The sequence below is a fragment of the Sceloporus undulatus genome, chromosome 7 (genome assembly GCF_019175285.1).
Source record: "Sceloporus undulatus isolate JIND9_A2432 ecotype Alabama chromosome 7, SceUnd_v1.1, whole genome shotgun sequence".
Taxonomy (NCBI): domain Eukaryota; kingdom Metazoa; phylum Chordata; class Lepidosauria; order Squamata; family Phrynosomatidae; genus Sceloporus; species Sceloporus undulatus.
The window spans coordinates 47,512,293-47,520,693 of record NC_056528.1 but is presented as its reverse complement, the minus strand read 5'-3'; the positions used below and the strand labels follow the sequence as shown (position 1 = coordinate 47,520,693).

The following is an 8,401-nucleotide window of genomic DNA, read 5'->3' as shown; positions in this document are numbered from 1 at the left end:
GTCATAGCCCAATGTTCAGAACGTTACCTCTCACTGGCTTCTCCATCCAAACTGCAGCTGAAGGAAACTGATATATTGGGAATGGGATGCTCTTCTCATTTTGAATGTCTCCCCTCATTTGTTCCATGCTCGGAAGAGAACTTTCCACACATATATACCAGGAGCGACTTGCAAATACATCTGCAAAGAACCGTCTCTTTGTACAGTTGGAGGGAAGGGGGTGCCAGGATAACAAATTGCAGCTCTTCAGAGCCATCAATTCTGAACAAGCATCTGGAAGTCTTGAAAAGTGGAGTCAAATGACCCTCCTCTTCTCCCTTATGTTCTGACAGCAGCCAAGGGAAAAAAATCTACGTGGTGGCAATATGAGAAAGGGGTGGAAAGGAGAAGATGAAAGTCATACACAGCTTGATGCAAAGTTTGGCATAAATAGGAAAAGTGCACATTTATCATATTCCTCATGGGAAGCAGCCTCACTTGTCTTGTCGCACTCAGAAAACCAACTTTTCAGATCTAATATTTTTCCCCCCCAGGAAATTATGGAAGATCTTGACCAGATCCACCCTTTCCATAAAGGCTGAACTACATTGTCTGGGTTGCTTCCAAGCTAATGAAAATATTCTGAAGGATTTTCCTCTCCTACAACCTGCCAAGGTTTAAAATTCCCAAGCGAAAGATTTACAGCTGGTGTCTTTATCCCATTTATCATGCAGGCAGAGTGAAAATATTCCACTTTCTATTGACTCAAGTCAAATCAGGTTTATCATAGCCTGCAAAACAGACAAACATATATGAAAGAACTATTCATCTACCTAGATGGACTAAAATACATTACATATATATCCAGGGGTAGAAGTCTTAGCCAAGCAGCAAACTAGAACAAAATCCCAAATGCACATCACGGTGATACTTTTATCATGCTGGCCAAAAGGCCCAAAATACCTCATGCGAGGCTTTGAAGCTCATAGAGTACTTCATAAAAATTAGCGGATGCAAATTTTGCCATGATCTGGGCCCTCATTTTTGGTGATGAAGCTGTGACTCCATCTTGTCATGGAAACCCACTAAGTGACCATGGGTAAGTCACAGATTCATGTACAGTTGCCCCCTTTAATTCTGCAGACTTGAAATGAGTGGACTTAGAAATCCGCAGAGGGTGATCGCTATAAACCTGAATGGGGCATGCGCTCATGGCGCATGCCCCTCATGCATGCCCCCCATTCAAACCTATGGGGTGTGCACCCCACATATAAGTGCCCGATTCAAGTCTAAGGGGCTTGAATATGCGTGAGTTTTCAAACTCAGAACAGATCCCTCGCGAGTTCAAAGGGGCGACTGTATAATGTATTTGAACTAAGGGTGGAAAGAATATTTGCTTGCTATTTGTTTCTCAGTCAACCAGGGTAAAACCATTGGAAAGACTAGTCAGTCATAATGCTACTGCAAAGTATTTCTGTACAGAAAATATATTCTCTACAAATCAATACTTCTGGGAGATCAAGACTGGGAGACGTTACGACCCCTGTGTGTTCCCTACACTATTGCATATATAGGGTTCGTGACTATGCATCAGTTATAAATGTGTAACTGCAGGTTATGCATTTGTAAGTATTTGACGTTTTACGTTCATGTTCCACCAACCTGCGCACTGCAGTCAACATAATAAGCCTTCTGGCAGTTGAACAAGGTGATAAATCCATTCCCGGGTAACAGAAATACTCCTGCCTCCAGGCCAAGAGGCTTTCAACACACCGTCCTTGCAAAATGCTTCTGACTGCCATGAGCCTGTGACATGTCATGGAAACTGCTTCCCAAGCATTTCACAATAAGGGGAAATCTTGAGAGTCGGAGTCCCACAAATCCTCGGGCTGCTGAGAATCAAAGGCGCTCCAGTGCCCTAAGGCTGTATCTAGTTTCAGCTGATAGTTTGCTCCTTTAAATTTTTCATTCTTGCCACTGTGTTTCACCTTTTTTTGTTTAAAAAAAAGTTATATAAGGAGAAGGTTGAATATATAGGAGAGAGCTTACCATGCAATGCTAAAGTCAAGGAGGCCAAGTAAAAGTAATAGAATGCTTTTCATTCATGATAGCCCTGCAGATATTGGCCCCAAATTATCATAAATCATAAATATTAATTCAGATGCCTGGAATAATAACGCAGGTCAGAATCACCTTTGTAAAGATAGCTTTGCATATGTTCCAGGAGTTCTTTGGCCCCATACAGACAGGCCAAAATAAAGTTGCTTCGGGTCACTTTGGATGTATGCTGTTTAAATGATGCATGTCTACTATGAGCCCAGAAGCCATGCCGAAGACACGATCCAGTCCTAAGGATTGGAGTGCAGCTTTGGCGCAGCTTCTGGACATCATTTAAACAGCATACCTCCAAAGTGACCCAAAGCAGCTTTATTTTGGCCTGTTTGTATGGGGCCTTTCTTAGCTTGTTGTGTCAGTACATTATCCGCCTAGAGTGTGCCCTTTAATTATTTCTTAAAAGAATTGTTCAGTCCAACTGGGCTTCTGAGATTCTCGGCAATGTGTCAGAAAATCACAGTCTGGTGGTGACATAGCCATCGCTCTTTACAAGAAACTCAACTGGGGAATCATATTGGATGCATCCTTGTGCCCATTCACACTACGCAGTTATACTACTATGATCCCAGGATGGCAGCATCCTATGGAATCCTGGGGATTGTAGTCTGGTGAGGCACTAGAGCTCTCTGGCTGACAATTCGTTGTTCTTCTGACTACTGTCTTTATTTACATCCCATCTTACTCTCAGGTGTATTACATTATCCCCGGTCATCATGCGCTAATGCCACACTGCAGAATTAATGCACTTTTGGCACAGCTTTAATTGCCAGGGCTCAATGCAGTGGAATTCTGGGACGTGTAGTTTTGTGAGATATTTAGCTTTCTGTGTCAGAGAGCTCTGCCTCCCCACCAAACTACAATTCCCAGAATTCCATAGCATCGAGGCATGAAAGTTAAAGTGATGTCAAAGTGCTTTATCATGAAGAACACCCAAACTGCCCATCCTCTGGTCTTTAACTGGCTTGATTATTGACGACTGTCATTCTTTTAATTCTTTCAATCTACTCTGATAGTTTTATCTCAACAGTGAGAAACATGCGACCTTCCATATAATGTTGGACTCCAACTCCCATCAGCCCTTAGTGGCATAGCAAATAGCAAAGGGCAATGACAGTTACAGTCCAATGCCATCTACAGTGCCAAAAATCGATTGATTTACTTACTTACACAGTTCATACCCCACATTTTTAAAGGAATGGAAAAATGATCTGCATTAGCTGTCCAATTCACATATTTCCCCCCCAAACCATGCACAAATAAATGTGCATGACAGAAAATGCACATATTTGTGAGAATATCCCCATAAACATGTTTTGGTCTATTGCATAAATGTTTTCAAACTGCAGACATTAGGATGACACAGAGCAAAATGCACATACATTTCCATGCTGAAAGGGAGGAAAAATCCTCCCAACCTAATGTGGAACTGAGATGGGATGAGAATGATGGAGGGATTTCTAAGAGGCAACAAGAGAAACCAAATTTATTTTCACATTCTTAAATTTCTGTCTCGGAAGCGACCCTCCATGCATCTTATATCGAAACATAAATATTCATTGGTAGTCTCCCATCCAGGTACTAACCAAAGCCAACTCTGGTTAGCTTTCAAGACCAGTGCCTTTAGGGTATTTAGACCTGATACAGTTTAATAGGAATCAGCATGGTGTAGTGACTTTGACTTTAGAGACCAGGTTGACTTTGGAGACCAGGGTTTGATGCCCACTCAGACATGAAACCTCTTGGTGACCTTAGGCAAGTCACACTCTCTCAACCTCAGAGAAAGGCAAAGGCAACCCACTTGAACAATCTTGCCATAAAAACCCTGTTGTAGGTTTGCCTTAGGGTCTCCATAAGTTGGGAAATGACTTGAAGGCACACAAAAAATACATATGGATCAATACATAGTAATCAATCCAATTTCTGAAGCAGAGAGTGCTATAATCTGGATGTAAACTCTGAGACGGTCTGCTTCTGTTTCCTGGTGGATTTTATCTCTGAACCCAGGGCTGCTGCCATACTGCAGCATTAATGTAGTTTGCTACTGCTTTAACTGTCATGGCTCCATACTATGGAATCCTGGGGTTTGTAGTTTGTTGTGAAAACAGAGTCCTCTTACAGAGAAGATTAAACATCTCACAAAATGTTTTGTGGATAGGAAAACCACACACACATACACACTGCTTTACCACTGAGCCACTAAGCTACGTCTCTCCTGATCCTCATTCCTTTGCATCCTTCAGTATTGGTTCATATCTATATCCAGCAGGAAGATTATACATACATATATCTCACACACACAAATAAATAAAAACCTACTTTTTCTACACTTACTCAAAAGCAATGTCTTTTCTATATAGGCTGCACCACTTGTTCCAGGTTTGCATGAGTTTGCGCTAGTGTTTCGGCACTACTACCACCCTGGGGGACATTTTGTGTCATAATCAACCACACAAATATGCGTGATACCTGTTCAGAGCACATTGCCCCGCTGCTGTTCCTCTCATGCGCTCTATCCGGTAGAGAGTCTCATTATGTAAATTTTAACATATTTAGCAGACAAGAGCATTATCTCTGGGGAAGGAACCTTATCTGTCTACCACTTCAGCGCTGGAGGGGCCTTACAGACAAGATTATATGCCAGATTCCATGCGTATTCGAAGCCCCATAGCTCACAGGGAGAAAAAATACATAAAAATAAACATTTACATTTCTATAGGAAGTTCCTGCTGGATGCAGATATGAGCCAATACCGAAGGATGCAAAAGAATGAGGATCAGGAGAGATGTAGCTTAGTGGCTCAGTGGTAAAGCACATGTTTTGCATGCAGAATGACACAGGTTCAGTCTCCAGGATTAGATAGGAGACCATGGGAGATTGCTTTGAGGACTGATGGATAAATAACATGACCTGAGGTGTTGTCATACTACATACATACTTTAGTCTACTCTTTCTGGCAACTTCCGTCTTGCATTTGAACTCTGCTCAGGGCTGCTTTTTCCCTTTGCTTCTGCTTGTAACCCTGGATTAAATTTAGGAATGGCTCGGTTTTCCTTTGCCAGTTTTTGCTAACTAACTGTAGCCATGCTCAAACAGTGTACTCACTGCCCATAAATAGGAGAAATTCATGCTGTAGATATGTCTCCCAGCATTGGATTCTGGCCATTATTTTAAATCACAGTCGTAGCCTTCCTTAAATCTAAAGTTAAAATGGAAGAAAATGTTAATTGCAACATCTGTTCTTGGCACCCCTTTTATTCCACCTTTCATTCACCATGAAAAATATATACATTTCTGGCAAACTGTCCTTGAGTGTCTTAAAGAGGAAAGTAGGGCAAAACACTTGAGTGTTGCTAAGCTCAGTATTGTCAACCCGAACGGGGACTAAAAATCACAAACCTTTGCAATTTGCTGATTATGGAAATGCGACGCCCACCATTACAGTAGATCTCTGGAATACGTTTGCACATCAAACACATCCTCCCACACAACCAAAAAACAAACCTCGACAAAGTTCTCCAAACTGCTGATCAAGTGCCTTTCCTTTTTGTCTTTGCCAAGGACTCTAACTAGGAAACTGTTGTGAAGATGCAAATCAACAGGCGATATTGGAAAGGGATTTGCTAAGTTAGCTTTCTGGATGTTCTCATAAGACATTGTCCCTGATCCAGGGACATGGAAACATGTGGACTAGGACTACATCTGCTAGAAGTGTGATAATCTGTCAGCAGTGGAAGCTGGTGTCCTAGGTGTCAGGGGGGCAGCAAATTCGTTTAGTGGTTCCCAGTCTTGGTCCTCTACTGCCCTCATGTCCTTCATATAAGCTTCTCATAGGCATTTATGGAGAATGTGATGGTGGAATAAATATCTTTAGTCCTTTATGTGTTTTGGAGACAACCAGAGTGGCGTAGTGGTTTGAGTGTTGGACTACAACTCTGGCAACTAGGATTTGATGCCCTACTTGACCACAAAACCTACTGCATGATCTTGGGCAAGTCACATAATTTCAACCCCGGGAGAAGGCAATGATAAGTTTCCTCTGAAGAGATCCTGCCATGAAAACCTCGCAACAGATGATCTTGGTGGTGCAGTAGTTAAATGCTGGTACTGCAAACACAACATTGTTAATTCATTCCTAGAAGAGGGCTCCAAGGTCTACTTAATCTTCCATCCTTTCATAGGTCAGTAAAATGAGTGCCCAGCTTGTTGGGGGCAATTGGCTTACACATTGTAAACCGCTTAGGGAATACTAGTTCACTGATAAGCGGTATAGAAATGTACTTGCTATTCTCTGAAGATGCCAGCCAGAGATGCTGGTGAAACATCAGGAATAAACTCTTCTAGGACATGACTACATAGCCTGAAAAACCCACATTAATCTATGGATGCTGGCCATGAAAGCCTTCGTACTTGCTGTTGCAATATCACTATTGCTATAGTCTTGCTTAAGGATTGCCATAAGTCAGAAACCACTGGAAGGCACACAGCAGCAACAACAAGAAGAACAACAATGTTTTGGACACCAAGTCTAAGCCACCTTGAACAACAGTCAGCAATTCTGAGAGCGGAGGTCCAAAGCAAAGAGAGGACCAACATTTGGGAACCAGTAATCTAAATCTTAAAGGAACAACTAATGCTATGAATGCTAGTCCCAAATTGCTTTGGCACCTTGGATAGCTCCTTTATGTTGAAACTAAAGTCTGGAACAACAAAAAAAGTTCTTTCAAGTCCTATCCTCTGGGCTAGCAGAGAACAGGCCTGGTCCCTCCTCTCTGTGACAGCCCTTGAGGTATTTAAAGAGGGCCTTCATGTCATCCCTTAGTCTCATTCTAGATAAACATGCCCAGCTCCTTCACCCTCTCCTTATATGTTTTGTTCTCCCTACCTCTTATCATACTTGTTGCCAATCTCTGAACCTGCTCCAGCTTGTGTATCTCCTTCTCCAAATAAGGTGCCCAGCACTGAATGCAAGTACTGCAGAGGAAGCCTGTCATGAACCAACAACGTCACATAGGCTGCAGAAGTATTTTTGAAGGCAAAGTACATTACAATGTGTCCAGATTCCACTGAAAAGAAGAAAAAGCCCACTTGACTTCAATAGGCAGGCAATTCCATTTCTGTCTGATTGTTATTATCTAGCAGCGAGAAGCTTCTCTTTCCTTCACCCTTGGAGAAAGCTGCTCCATTGTTCGCGGTTGTTAAGGGATTGGATGCCTCTCTTCTAGATGACTCTCATTTCCTTGCTTCCCCCTGCTGTATAGGAAGAGAGATGCTTTATGCTGTCCGCCTGCTGGGCTGCAAAGCACAGCCGGAGCCTAAAATAGTTCAGGATGGAAAGGCAAGCATTTTCAGCACCAAGCTGATAGCACAGGTGGACACCAAATCACTCTTAAAAAGGCTGAAGTCGGGTCTTTTGATTGGGCAAAAGTCCGGCTGAAGTCAGGAGCAACCTTAAGAAAAGATGGGATGGTTTGGATTTGCAGCAGCTGTAGAAGTGACCATGCATGCCTAGGCACATGGGCACATTGATAAATCACAGTTGTGTGATTCTTCTCTTGAAAATGTGCTCCAAGCAGGTAGCATTGGCAGGAAACAATTCTCAGTATAGTCGAAGGCTTTCATGGCCGGCATCCATAGTTTTTTGTGGGTTTTACTCCGTACGTATTCCACATTGGATCAAGAGGTCTCAGTGCTGGATAAAGCCAATAAAATAATCGTCAAGATCTTAAAAGAGTTTAAAACAATGCAAGGCAATTTAAACAAAGCGAAAACAGCTAGAATCATACAGTCTTTGAATTGGAAAGGACCACAAAGGCTATCTAGTTCAACCTCCTGCCCTGGCAGAATGCATAACTAAGCCCTCCTAAAAACACCCATGCAATCTCTGTTTAAAGACTTCCAAAGATAGCGAGTCTACCATGCTTTTATGCAATCCAATACAAGGGGCTGGAGGTCAAATAACAGAATGAGGTGAAGGGAAATCTAATATGGCTTCATTATGGCTTTTGTGGAAGTTGTCGTAGGTTTCAACATGGCTAACATAGAATCTGACCAGAAACTGTTAAGCTAGCAAGGGAAGGTTATACTCAGTATTTTTTGTTCTTACCTGGAAAAGAGTTCCCAATAAATAGGTTGGACACGCAACAGAAAACTATAGGTATATAGTGGTACGCCTTGGCCTGGTAGATAACCTGTTCAGCTCTGAACGGATCTTGCCAAGGAAACCCCTGTATACATTTGGTTTAGAGGGACCGTAAGTCGGAAATGATTCCAAGGCACACAACAACATTACCTTTCCTGGAATGGGAAA

At 42.3% G+C, this 8,401-nt stretch overlaps 1 long non-coding RNA gene across 1 annotated transcript; it reads right to left on the bottom strand.

Moving 5' to 3' along the window:
• Positions 1-1,282: 1,282 nt before the first annotated feature.
• On the bottom strand, positions 1,283-7,775 carry LOC121936930. The gene is made up of 3 exons (XR_006105050.1): positions 6,977-7,775; positions 5,197-5,290; positions 1,283-1,967 (listed from the first exon to the last, which is right to left on the bottom strand). It is a non-coding gene; the product is annotated as an uncharacterized LOC121936930 (long non-coding RNA).
• Between the last annotated feature and the right edge of the window lie 626 nt (positions 7,776-8,401).